The following is a 14,804-nucleotide window of genomic DNA, read 5'->3' on the forward strand; positions in this document are numbered from 1 at the left end:
TAGAAGATTGATAGAGATAAGGAAAGGGATAAGTTGTATACTTGTAATAGAGGGTTTCCCACGTGGTTAGGAGTCCTAAGTTGTGTTTGCTTTGTAGGCTTTGCACAGCCTACCTCGTGTATAAATAGAAAGGGAAGGTGTGGCCTCCCGGTATCAGTTGTAGAGAGACTTGAGTTGAGAGAAAGTTAGGGTTTCGAGTTTAGTTCGAGATTTTGGTGAGGAGTGCTGTTGGTGCACTTTGTAAACACTAGTTGATGCCAAAAAGTCGAAAGTTTCAATCTTCATCTTCGAATTTGTCATCTGTCAGTGTTTTTTGGGTCCTGACGGACAATCCGTATGTGTTCGGGTGGTCTAACCGGTGGGATAGCAGCGATCTGACCGCACGTGTTCGGGTGGTCTGACCGGTGGCAGGTGGGCGGTTCGACCGACGACAATAGTGCTTCGTCATCTACTCTATTCGAGGTAAATCTTTTATTCCGCAAAAAGGTTTTGGGTTTTAGGTTTTCCCTACCATTCACCCTCCCCCCCTCTGGTAGATTTGTTTGATCTTATTTGATCCTTCAATTATCTTCAAATTTCTCATTTGGAAAAAATTCAATCCGTGCAGATGAGATAATTGTTGACTTATGGATTATGGATAGTGTTGGAATAGACGAAAACTATCTAATCATACCGTAGAATCCACAAACTCTCCAAACAGAGCAATTATGTCGTGTCACTTTTACAACATGGGCAACCTTCAGTAAAATTGCCACTACTTTTGATTGGAACATCCAAATCATATGACTTTGATCTGTTAGAAAGACGAATTGATAACCTTTCTAAATATGACCTTTTGATACTTTGAATTCCTATAATTTGATGCACAAATCTTCAGACAATTGACGGCTAGTACTGCACCATATCCTCATCAACCTCCCCTCCTCCTCCCAATGGCATGGAAAGGTTCGATTTATTTGCTGCGAATTCAGGGCCTGATGATCTTGTGGCGGTAAGCTCTTGGCCACCAAATCTGGCTTGTCCATGTGATTCTGGCACAAGACCATGGCAACGGTAATGATTACGACTTCATCCGATGCCCAAATCCGGCCACTCCAAGGTGAGTGCTAGCATAGGTGTGATGGGCACGATAGGCAATGGAGGCCTATAGTGATATTCCCTTCGTCCCACAATAAGTTAATCTAGTAATGGATGTGACACATTCTAATTTTACTAATCTGGATAGGAGCCTATCCAGATTCATAGTACTAGGACATGTCACATCCAATACTAGATTAACTTATTATTGGACGGAAGTAGTACTTTGTGATGGTGATGGAAGTATGAGATCTATCAAATGAATGGTTGACGACTCGGCATAGGTGACTCGTGCCGGTTGGGAACCGGCGATAGGTGGCGGATTTCCCAACCAGTACCCTGCAAGCAACACCTTTGAGGTTCTTGGAATACAAAAATAAAGCCGGCTCCCCATCACCACTGAGATCACCGTCATGCCCATCACCCAAGAACATGATCACAAAATCAACCTTGAAAAACAAAATTTGAGAGGGATGATCAAAATCAACAAAATCACATAGTGAAGAACACACATAGAATGCCACCTTTGCTGATGTTGCCTTCGTCGAGAGGGCCATCCCTGTGGTTGCGATGGCGGATCCACCCACCCCTGAGCTTGCGGCGGCGTATCCGTCCACCACCAAGGGGTGGGCGCAAGACGGCAGTTCTGCCCACCCCCGAGTGCACGGCGGTGAATCCGGCAACCCCTATGCTCGTGGAGGCAGATCTAGCCAGCCTCAAGAGAGAAATGAAGCGATGTAGGCGAGGATTTCTATCGGTGGCTGCGGCAAAGAGGAGACACCGTGAGCGAAGACGACCGTCAGTGATTACAGCTGCATCGGCGGAGAGGAGGAGACGTCATGGGCAAAATGGACTGGTGGTGGCTGCGGTGGAGGAGAGGAGGAGGAACAATGGTGGGGGCGAGCGATGATGATGGTCGAGGAAGAGCTAGCCACCGCCCGTGCCCGAGAGGTGGCCGGCCGTCGTCCGTGCTAGAGAGGTCTCCGAGACAGGAGATGAGGAGTGGAGAGAGCAGATAAGGATGGGGAGAGCAGCGGTCTCTTCTACTAAGTGGAAACGGTGACCGTAAAAAAAACCGGTGTCACCCATGGCCGGTCTTGGCTCGCTCTAGTAGGTGTCGTCTTTTTTTAAAACCAGCACCAATAACACTATTATAAGTACCGATTTATTAAAAAAAGGTACAAATAATTATTAGTGCTGGTTTAATAAGAATTAATGGTGCCGGTTTTCAATTTCAGACGTCCCATGAATGGAAAGGGATCATGAGTGCCAATTTTAGATAAATCGGTACCTTTAGCGCGTATCACGGCCGGTTATTTGATCGGCTTTGAAGGTGCTTGGGCATAACTGCTTCCCCTTTAAATGATTCGGTTCGTGGGCTCCAAATCTGGCGGTGGTTGCTGTTTGCAACTCGGGTATGCGCGCAGCAGCAAACGAATCACGAAATGTTCGTAAAGCCCTGACGACTGCCACTGGTGGAGAAGTGCTTTTTAGTCCTTAAACCCCTGTAGTCCCGGTTTTCAAACCGGGACTACCAATCCGGGACTAAATATCGCTATCTTTAGTCCCGGTTCAAATACCCGAGACTAAAGATCGATCTTTAGTCCCGGTTGGTGTTATCAACCGGGACTAAAGAGAGGGGATCTTTAGTCTCGGTTGCTAACACCAACCGGGACTAAAAAGAGGGAAGCGGCAGTGAGATGGTCCCCTTTTCTTTTTTTTTCTTTTTTATTTTCTCCCGAATCGAGTGGGATATATATCCCAAATCAAACCCAAATCCCCAAATCAAAGTAACATCTCAAATCTACATCACAAATCTTAAAGTTACTTATACACACAAATCAAATACATCACAAATCTTACAAAAATTACAAACATATCAAATACATCACAGATCCATACAAACGTGCAATGAATCACAAAATTATCCACACAAATATGCAAATGGGTTGCCGTTGCCGCCGGCCGCCTGCCAGCCGCCGCCGGGCGTGGCCCCACCGGCCGCCGCCGCGCGGCCGCCTCGCTCCGCCGCTGCCGCATGGCCGCGCGGCCGCCTCGCACGGCCACCGCCGCACGGTCGCGCGGCCCCATTGCTCCGCCGCCGCCGGACGCGGTCCCACCGGCCGCCACCGCCACCCGTCCACCGCACGACGGCCTCGCTCCGCCGCCGCGGCCGCCGCCCAGCTGGCTCGCTTCGTCACCGCCGCCCGGCTGCAGCAGAGAGGGGAAGGGGGAGGAGGAGGAGGCGGGGAGGGGGATCGGAGGAGAGGGGAAGGCTGGAAGGGGGAGGAAGGGGAGAGGAAGAAGGAAGAAGGGGAGGAGGTGGATACTGAGACTAAGTCTCGATTGTTTTTAAGGAAGGAGAGAAAAAAGGGAGGGGATACCGAGGAGATATAGGCAGTTTATTTTGGTCCCGGTAGGTATAAACAACCGGGACTAAAAATAGATCTACCAACCGGGACTAAAGATAATTGGAGCTTAACTGTACCCACCAACTTCTTTGAACCGGGACTAAAAATGATCTTTAGTCCCGGTTGGTAAATTTTTTTAACCGGGACTAAAGATCATCTTTGATCTTTAGTCTCAGTTTTTATTGCAACCGGGACTATTGTGGAATTTGGTCGACGGACCAAAGATGGTTTCTCCACCAGTGTGCATATATCTTAATCATTGTTACCCCGAACAGAACGTCAAACCTCCTTCAAATCGAATAAACAAATCGCACAACTAAAGAAACGTGCGTACGTATCCATTTTTTTAACTTTCCAGGCTGAAGGTATAAAGCAAAATATTACGTGAATTTGCCCTTTGCGTGCTCGCAGTAGTGACGCCCCACTGACCACTGTACAGCTTATACCTCTATATATATACACACATGCACACACACTACACACACAAAGCTCTTGGAGCTGCATCTGCATGCAAACACCTACTATACAATATTACACACAGTGACACACACTATCGGAGAACGTAGGTAAGTAAGCGCTTACGGCCAGCAACGATGGCGCCGCAGAACAAGGAAGACGAAGCATCGGCCGCCAATATTGATCCAAAACTGCCAATCAGCGAGAGCGATGAGGCGAGGGCACACGCTGCCAATGTGGCAACCGACAAGGTGCGGTGTCGGCGAACTTGGCGCAGCTTCTGCCGACGGGGACGGTGCTGGCGTACCAGTCGCTGTCGGCGTCCTTCACCAACCAGGGGGAGTGCTTCCGGGCCAACCGGTGTCTAAGCCTCGGCCTCGTCGTCTTCCTCTCCGCCACCTGCGTCTTCTTCGCCTTCACCGACAGCGTCCTCTACAAGGGGAAGGTCTACTATGGCTTCGCCCTGCCGACTAGGCTCAACCTCTTCAACCTGAACAAGAAAGAAGAGCAGAAGCTGTTCAAGGACCTAGAGCCCGAGCTCGATAAGCGGGACCTCGGCTACGTCGACTTCGTGCACGCCTTCTTCTCGGCTGTCGTCTTCCTTCTCCGTCGCCTTCAGCGACGTCGGCCTCCAGAAATGCTTCTTCCCGAACGCCGGCAAGAACGACAAGGAGCTGCTCAAGAACCTGCCGCTGGGGATGGCGGTGCTGTCAAGCTTCGTCTTCATGATCTTCCCTACCAATAGAAGGGGGATCGGGTCCCATTGCTCCAGCTCCGAGCACATCGACGACTCCTCCTCCAAGTCTGGTAAGAAAATCGATGGCTCCTCCTCCAACTCTGCAGGTGAGAAGGAGAAGGCGAACAAGCCCACCGCGAAGAACGTGTAGCACCACCAACTTTGGGGTGGTAATGGGCCACAACCCACGGATCCTTTCGTTGCCCACTCAATCTTTGTTAGCTGAAGTAAAATAAATGTGTGAAATTCAGCTCAACCAGTGGGGATTGCCTGCAGTACTACTGATGCAGTAGCAGTCACCGACGTGTGGGCCAGGACCCATATATCAGCCACTGCTACTGCATCAGCAGTACTACAGAGAATATGCATCTTATAGATCGGCCCCATAGGCTAATGGTGTTGGCCCATTAGCACCGGCTCAGTCATCCCTTTGTGTCTGGCTTGCTACCCCAAGAGTTTTCTTCTTTTCTCCTTGAAATCTATAAACCGATTGTATTCAGTGCTGAAAATTTTTAGGATGAAGGATGGCGTCATTCCTTATATATGTTCTGAAATATAAGAACATCAAACTGTAATTAAAGCAATTCATAAATCCAATTTATTAATCTCAGCTAAAGCAAACTCAATATATGTGAAAAGAAAAATAATAAGTTGGTATCTAGTACACCATAGTACAATTCATGGATCAAGAGTGTATCTGATACAAACAAGAAATGCTAAATGGGAATGAAATTTTTATTTAATTCACAAGCTCCTAAATAATAATGAAATGCATGAACTCGAGCCCTGTATCAATCCGATTGTAAATAAAACTGATACCACTTAGGAGGGAAAAAATGATTTGTAGTGCAATAAATATCATTAATACGCAGTAGGAGTAATTATTTTTGTTTTGAAACATTCAGTAGGAGTAACTAATACTCCACTAAAACAATAAAATTTTAGTTCAGTTATCAAATTCCAGGTTACGAGTTCAAGAAAAAAAAAACAACAAATCGTCTAAATAAAAGAATTTCGTTTTTAATGAAATTTGAAAGTCCATATTCATTTAATATTTTGAATTTTCAATTTTCTGAATAAAAGGGAAGTTCCATAATTAAATTCCGAATTTAATCTAAACTCAAAAGCAAAAGAGGTCATTGGGCTTGCAGGATTTTGATGCTTTGGTTGGCTGGGAAAGCCTTGGTCTGCTAACTGGTTAGGACCCAAAAAGCTACGTGCAGATAACCAAACAAAGATGGAATAAGTTCATATGAGGTCCCTTATCTTGTCGATCAATCTGATTTTCATCATTCAACTGGAAAATCATATAGAATGGGTCTCTCAATTGTTAAAACTGGTGCAAAACAAGTCCCAAGGCGGTTTGGACGACGGTTTCAGCTGGCGTGATACCTACGTGGCTAATTTGACTCGGTCTTCATCTGACGTGGCATATGAAGCAAAATTTAACAATTTTAAAAATAAAACAAAATATGTGGGCCCACATGTCAGTCAAATAATAAAATTAAAAATAATGAGACCCACTTCCTCCAACTCATCCTCTCTCTTCTCTATCTCCCCTCATCCCATCGTGGAATACACGAGCTGACACGACCACCATCCCAGGGCTCTGCCACCGATGGCGGTGGAGGAAGAGGACGGCGACGTGACCGGTGGCTTAGGAGGATGACAGAGAAGGGGCGGCAGTGTGTCTCGCGGCGGCGGAGGAAGACGGCGCCGAGGGAGAAATCGACGAGGTTGGCGTCGGAAGAGGACGACGGCATGGTTGGTGGTAGAGGAGGACGGCGCCGTGGCCCGCAGCGGCGAAGGAGAACGACACTGTGGCCTGCAGCCTCCCGCAGCGGCGGGGGAGGACAACGTCGTTGCCCGCGGTGGCGGAGGAGGACAGTGTTGTGGCCCACCAAGGGGGACGGCGCCGTGGCCTGCGGTGGCGGAGATTGACGGCGGTGTGGAGTGTTGTTGCGACATCCTGCAGGTGACCAAATTCCACAATCTAGGGAAGAAGGGAAACAGAGGAGAAGGAGAAGGGGAGGAAATAGAGAAGAGAGGGGATGAGGTGGAGTAAGTGGGGCCCAATGACATGTGGGTCCTACTATTGTTTTTATTTTATTAATTGAATCACATGTGGGTGTTAATGCCAAAATTTGGTAAGCTCGAAGTCATTATTTGCCTAGAGTTAGTACCGGCTTTAGAGTCTTGGAATTGGCCGATGGGAGTCGTCAAATCGCCAGCAGTTGTGTTCTTGGTGGAGTCGGATTAATTAAAGGAAATTTATGCAGAAGAGTTCGAGTTCAAGAAGGATGCGGCATGGCAAGTTTATATATTAATTAGGAATAGTTTGTTAGTTCCTTTTATCTTTAGGAAAGTGTGTTTAGTGTCCTGTAAGGACTTTATGTTTTCTTTTTATCTTTAGGAAAGTTTCATTCTTGTTCTACGAGGACTAGTATCTCCCCATGAGTATAAATATTTACACCTGGGGTCATTGTAAGATATCTCTCGACCAATACAACTACTCTCGGCGAATCGCCACCCTCTTTCCTTAGGTTTTTACTTATCATCTGGTGGAATTTGGCACCTGACGCGGGGCTGCATCGGTTCAGTTCTATCTCCGGTGAAGGAGTAAGTCCTACATTCCACCGGCCTTGGTGAATCTATTGGATACGTTGGTGTTGTTCAAGGCTGCATCGCTTCGATCTCTTGGATCGCTCTGGTTTGGTTGATATATTTGCCTACCTGATATCTCAATTCTATCTCTAATTGTGTTGTGTTTGGAGACGCATCAGTTTAGTTGGAACTGTCTCGGTTAGGTCTGATATTCTATCTTAGCCGATATATCTCTACAATCGCAATGCTGTTGTAAATAGATTTGCCATATCCATCACGTTAGACAGATCTATCGGCTCATCGAGTATTATATTATCATATATAATCTCGTGCTGCATCGGTTAGGTTCGACCTACTAGATTGTTGTTAATAATATAAATCTTGTTAAGCCGATAGGTTCATGCTAATGTTTTATCGGGGTGCTAGCCGATAAGTTATCTAGACGTTGCATCGGCTTTTAAGGATTGTATATATATATATATATATATATATAAAAGTTGGATTTAGCCAATGACAACAAAGACTTTATTGTTTATCTAATATTGTGGATTTTATGACATCGGATCTCCAGTTGATGTATGCTTTAACCTTCGGATCAGTGCTAATTCTATTATATCATACTGCTAGCCGATTGGTTTCTACTCAATTATATTGTTATACTATACTATCATCAGCCGATTGCCTTTATATCATTATCTACGTTGGACATATAGCCAATGGCTCAAAACCCTATCGTTATCGGCTGGTATCGGCATCAGCTGGAACTACTCCATCGGCTTGTCCGCCGATCGGCTCATTGATCTACTATTTGCATATCTTGTCAGTTGCAGGATCAAACTGACTGGCACGCCTGCATCTCATCAAGATTTAGACCTGCACTATAGCTAAGCAGATCTCCCAGGCTAGTGTGTTTTTTCATCAACAGTGGGTCCCCATATTTTGTTTTATTTTTAAGTTGTTAAATTTTGATTCATGTGCCACGTCAATGCCACGTTAGATGAAGACCATATCAAATTAGACACGTAGGCGCCACGTTAGCTAAAACCGCCTTGGGATTTATTTTGCACTGGTTTTAATAGTTGAGGGACCCGTTATATTTGGTTTTTTTGGTTGAAAGACGAAAATCGGATTCGTCGAGATGTTAAGGGACCTCAGATAAACTTATTCCCATTGAGATTGCACATTCTGAGCAGGCTCAATCGAACGATACGAACCAGGCTGGACGGTATGCAGGGATCAAACACACTCTTTTGGCTTTTACTTCTTCTCTTTTTCGATTTCTTTTTATTTTTATATTTTTACATTAAGATATTTGCAAAATATATATTTTTAAAACCTTTACAAATCTATATCCCTCACGTTTCTTGGAGGACGTTTTTTTTAAAAAAACATATTTTCTTATGGCGTTTTCTATGATGTAGCAAACAATCATCGACGTGTGCTAATGGCGAGAGCTGGTCATTTTGCCATCCTCTTAGAGCATGTACAATGGTCCAGATACTTAGATACATGCTTAGAAAAAAAAGTATGTAAGCATTTGTTGAAGAGCCTTAGTCTCCAATGAAGAGAATCCATTCCACAGATGCTTAGTTATTTAAGAGTCTATCTAAGCATCTAGGTGCTACAATGGTAGTGAATGAGTCTACCAATTTTTTTTATTTTACTATCTCATTGTCAACCAATTTGTAATTTTATTGTCATCTTTATGACAAAGGTGATGTACTAAAATACTTCCATGTGTGATCCATATGCCTAAAACAAGATAGTTAGTTGGTACTGAGTGCCAGCGCTTGCTACGCTCCTCCTTTTTTCGCACAAGTGCTCCCAAGCGATGACCGCTTCGCGTGGCGACGGGCGACTCGCGTAGCGCCGGCCTGGTAAAAAAAACCCGGTTTTTTTCTCTAAGCGTCTACTTAAGCATCCCATTGTACATGACCTTAGAGGGTTATCTTCTAGTTTTGCATGCAAAGGTCCTGTAAAACTGGCAGGCGTCATTTTTGGTAGGGCTGCAAGGGGTCGCTAGTAAAATAGCCAGAGATCGCGCCAATGGCTATTTAACAAGTCATAAAAGTTGTCCCTCTAAAGCATTGGGGGTATTTATTTGTAAAAGTTCTTTAAAATATATTTTTAGATATTTTAATAAAATATAAAAAATCCTCTTTTTTCCGTGTAAATCCCAGCCGGCATTGTTCTTCATGTATCAGTCCACAAGCTGGATTGCTGGATGGGAGGCTAGCCGAGCCTGCTCGATACAGGCCTGGACCAACCAAGTAACACCTACACGAGGTAACCTCCAACCGCAGCCAAACCGCAGACCAGGACCAGCCAAGCGCCAAGCGGCGCCAGCTGCTCAATAGGCCGAACTGGCCAGGCGGCCGCGTCGTGTTGCCACACCACACGGAGGTCGCACTGATCGATCCATTTCATCTTGCATGCAACCAGTCAACCCGACAAGCACGCTCCACGCGCGCAGCGTTGTGTATCGGCCGTGCACAGTGCACCTCTTGTATTGTATACCACCGACGTCCATGCCACCAGCATGCCAAATGGCGCCAAACCGTGCTTCGGCCCCTCTCACTATCTCGCACGCACCGCTGTGTCTGAACGAGCGATACAGTCGCGCGATCGCGCCACACCCGTGTCCGTGTGCCAATCGTGCGCCACCGCTGACGCACACTACGACACTCGCCACCAACAGACGCATTGTGACCGCGTCAGCCACACGCCACAGCGCAGCTCCTCCACAGTGGCACTGTGCGTCCTCGCCGACCCGCGACTTCGACGCCATCCTTGCACTGGTTAACCACTGGTGTCGTGCCACCTCGCAGCCTCGTTTCAGGCTTCCAGCCCAGCCGTTAGAGCAAGGATAATAATACAGTCAGCAGCTTACTTATAGCCTATCTATCAGCTCACTCATATAGTGGTTAACTCTTCACTATAAATATATGGTCCACATGTCTGTCTCAGATTTTCTTGGTTCCTGTGCCTAAGCCGGCTGTAAACTTACAGCCCGCTTCTCATCTCTCTCCTCTTTTCTCCCATCCACCTCAGCATTCAGCCTTCTTATAGCCCACTATTATACTTGCTCTTAGCTCGCGTCGGCCACAATGAGCCCATCAGCATCAATCCAACCTCGCGGTGGTGCCACTTGTTAAACACTTGGCACGCTTAAATCTCGTATCGTCACACCGCGAGCCGAGCGACGTGTGGCCCCCCTAAACCTCGGCCCATTCCGTCCTGATGCCATAGGAGGCCAAAGACGGCACAATATTAAGACTACGCAAATTTTGCTACAATACACCGTGACTTCACGGTTTTAGCTGTAGGACATGGCACGAAAAACTTTTAGGGGGAAACACTCACAAAAGTTGGATATTTGCTAGTGTGCATCGCACCCATTAAAATAATAATTTCCGGTTGAGGATGAGAGAGAAATTGTGTGAAATGTTAAAAATGTCCTTTGACCCACATGTCAGCTCTTCTATCTCTCATCTCTCTATCCCCTCCTCTTCTCTCTCTATCCCATATGTTCGCGAAGGCGGTGGCAGGCGAGGTCCAGCAGTGGCAGGAGGGCTAGGACGGAGCGGCCGCGGCGACAGCGCTGGAGGCCTTTTCACTCCACACGCCGGCTCCTCCACATTCTGCGCTCTGGTGTGGGACGCCTCCTCACTCCGTGCGCCACTGCCATCGCTGTCCAGCCGCGCCGCCGCTCCTCCACTCGCAGCTGCCACCGCCGGACCTCGTCTGCTGTCTGGCTGGCACAGCGGCTGCTCCGCCCTCACCCTCCCGCCGCCGCCGCTGCCGGACCTCACCCTCGGTCACGGATCGTCGCGGCCGCTCCGCCTTAGCCCTCCCACCGCCACCGGACCTTGCCTGCCGCCGTCGTCGCTAACATGTGGGATAGGGAGAGAAGAGAAGGAGGGGATAGAGAGAGAAGAGGGACAGGAGAGTTGACATGTGGACCCAGGGACATTTTTGACATTTCACACGATTTCTCTTTCATCCTCAACCGAAAATTATTATTTTAATGGTGCGGTGTCCATCAGCAAATATCCAACTTTTAGGAGTGTTATTTTGTGTCGTGTCGTACAGCTAAAACCGTAAAAGTCACGGTGTCCTGTAGCAAAATTTGCTGAAGACTACGGTCCGCCGTGTCGACGAGTGATACTCTTAGACCGAATGAGTTGGGTATTAGGGTACGTAGGTACAAGGGTCTACATAATACGATATCAAGCAAACAGAAGACAAGGATTATACTGGTTCTGGCCCCTTATCAGGTAATAGTCCTAGTCCAGTTTATATGGGATTAATATGGAGGAACCACGTAATACAATGAGAGTAGATGGATCTGACGATACCGACGAGATCGTAGTCGATGGACTCGACGAAATCTCCCGGCGACTTGGGTCTGTATGCTCTGGCTTCGTAAACTGTGGTGGGTGTGTATGCGATGATATTCGATGCCTTGCACCCCCAGGGGGTCCCTTTTATACAGTGGATCATCTTGATCTTCAAGTAATACTCTGAGACATTGGATCCCGTACGATACAATAGAAACTCTATCCATACCGGGTAGGACTTTGTAAATCACTCGACCCGTAAAGATATTTTCCATAATTCGTGATGGATTCCTACAATGCATAAGGAAACAACCGGTGTACATGAAGGTATACCATACTCGTATATTCCCTAAGTTGTAGGATAGAAGGTATCTCTTATCATTAACCATGACAAGCCGTGAGTCCATGACCACCACTTCACGGTGTCATGAAGAAAAATTTGCCCAAGACCAAGATCAGCCGTGAGTCCATGACCACTGTTCTACTTGCCTTGTAGCCGCCACCGATCAAACCTCTCGTGCGTGTGAGACACCGTTTGAACACATCGCCGTAGTCCTTCCCCTCCACTGCGCCCAAGCCTCGTTCCTTCCTGTTGACCTGCTGAACCGAGACCGCGCGCCGACCGAACAATTGGCAATTGGCACGCGCTCGGCGCCACTCTGCTTTGTTCTGACTCGCTGCGGATGACACGCCAATCGGTCGTTCATGGCCACCAGCGTCCAGCGGGCAGCGGATACCCGCTTGCCGCCTCTTGTGCGCCATGCTCACCAGACATCCTCACATCAGTCACAACACCATCAGTGGTACGCTGCCAATGTACATGGCTTGTCCTGCCTCCGTCAAACCTGGAGCTCGACGGCCGTGGCCATGCCCGAAACAGAGGACGGCGATGATGAGCACAAGCTTCCGCCACGAACGCCGGACCACGCGTCGAGCACAGGTGTGCACTCGACTGTGCTGTGTTGGCTGTTGCCACCACCATTGCATAGAGCCAAACTAGCCAAACAAAAGGAACGTTGCATACACAGCATCCTTTCGGATAGTTAGCTGCTCCGAACATCGCTCCACGCGTCATAAACCTTGTACTGGTTTATATGAGTAAATTGCACTCACGATATAAGAACTTGTCAGGTGGGTGCGTTCTAGTATAAGAACTTAAAATTTAAGCATATTGGTGCATTAACTTAGCTTTATAGTGCATTTTAGGCAAAGTGAATATCACATTATTATTCTTTTGCCACATTAGCAGGGGACATTGTTGTTGATTGCACATCAGGTGCACAAGAACGCTTCTCTCGCATTCCAATAAATTTGAAACAGACTTCCTACCACTTTTTATGTTCTCTTTGTTCCGCATGATGTATATTTATTGTCGGCTTCCTTCAATTTATCAGGAACTCGTGCTTCCTATGTTGATCCATTGCTTTTGATCAACTATAAAGCTTCTGAATGTAGATCATGCATTCATGCTGCTTTTCTTAGACGCCATCTAGCTTCATTGTTCAATTGACAGTATAACTATGAATTGGTTCATGTATCGATCAAAGAGATCACGGTGCCCTGTATCAATGCTAAATCTAGATTTTTAGTGCTTTTGATTTGATATTGTTAACATTAAACCGGGGATATTTGCTGAAATGGACCTTCAGTCTACTGCTGTTCCGATCCAAGGAACCAGTAGAAACATGTAACAAAAATGACGACGTGTCTTGCAAACCTGGAAAAAGATTCCATGTGGCAATCACTTTGACCAAAAGCGCACCATCTAACCAAGTTTGGTGTACCAATTACTCAGTTTTCAAGTTCTTGCACTAAACTGTATCCACCTATCAAGTTATGTTCTTGTATCTTTAATACAATTTACTCGGTTTATCTCAGAACATACAATGCCACGTATTCCTGAAAATACGTACAATACCAATTATCTGCACTACTGAATTTAGCATGTATCAAATATTCATTCAGTCGTAGATCGATGTACTAAGGGGTGGGCGTTCGGTTTACTTGGTTAATCGGGTCGGTTTCTTCGGTTTGCTTATACATCAGTTTCTCTAAAACACAAGCCGAGAAAAATCTATTATCTATTATCTATCTATCTATCTATTATATACTAAAAAACGCTCTCAAGCCGCCACGTGGCACTCTAAACACTCCTATGCCGCCACGTGGCACTATCTAATCTCACAATTGATTTTTATTTAATTGGTGGACCCACTATTTTAGACCATTAGATTAGATCTGATTTTTATTAAATTGGTGGACCAATTACTTAGACCAATCATTAGTTGTCGACGGGTACCACGTAGGCCGGATATAGAGGGTATTGGGGTACGTTGGTACAAGGATCTACGTAATACAACATCAAGCAAACAAAAGACGAGGATTATACTGGTTCAGGCCCCTTGATAGCTAATAGCCCTAATCCAGTTGATGTGAGATTATATGGTGGAAAACACAGGTTACAAAGGGGACAATGGAACTTGTCGGATCCGGCAAGATCGTAGTCGAGTTGGTTCGACTAGATCCCGATGGCTTGGCTCCTTGCAGGCTCCGACTTCGTAGGCTGTGTGGGTTGTGTTGGCTCTGAGATTCGATGCCTTAAGCCCTCCCCGGGGGTCCCTTTCATATTGCAAATCTGGAGGTCTCCAAGTAGAACTCGGAGATATCAGACCCTATACGATACATCAACGACCCAGTCTTGTCCGAGTAGGATTCTTCCCATTCGTAGATTCCGTGAAGGATTTCCTGGGAATACGCAGGAAGTATCCGTATGCGCGTGGGTATACCATACCGATATGTGACGTATATCGAATTGTAAAGGGTATGCCAAACCCATAACCCTGACAGTAGCCCTCGACTTCTGCTTAAAATGAGCCCGCGTAACCATTCGCGACTTCGGGTGTCAAGACTGTTGTCGTTCCCGGTGCGAGGACCGCGGAGACAGGCCGTAGTCGAGCATGCCATTTGAAGCCCAATGGTCACGAGCGAATTTAAACTGAAGTCCAAAAAACTGCCGCGCGTAACGGACCCAGAAATTTCCGGCTGGCATCTCTCTCTATTCCTTGGAATTCGCACCGTCGGTAGTGCGCCTATTTAAAGGAATTTTGGGGATCCATCTTGAAGTCCGCCCACCGTGCTGAAAACATTCCGCCTGTAAGTGCTCTTCGCCTTCTTCGCCGC

General features: G+C 46.7%; 1 pseudogene; it reads left to right on the forward strand.

Annotated features, from left to right (window-relative positions):
• The first annotated feature begins 1,647 nt into the window (after positions 1-1,647).
• LOC127756280 (protein DMP10-like) lies at positions 1,648-5,198 on the forward strand (annotated as a pseudogene).
• The last annotated feature ends 9,606 nt before the right edge of the window (positions 5,199-14,804 follow it).

Source organism: Oryza glaberrima, chromosome 12, assembly GCF_000147395.1.
Source record: "Oryza glaberrima chromosome 12, OglaRS2, whole genome shotgun sequence".
Taxonomy (NCBI): Eukaryota; Viridiplantae; Streptophyta; class Magnoliopsida; order Poales; family Poaceae; genus Oryza; species Oryza glaberrima.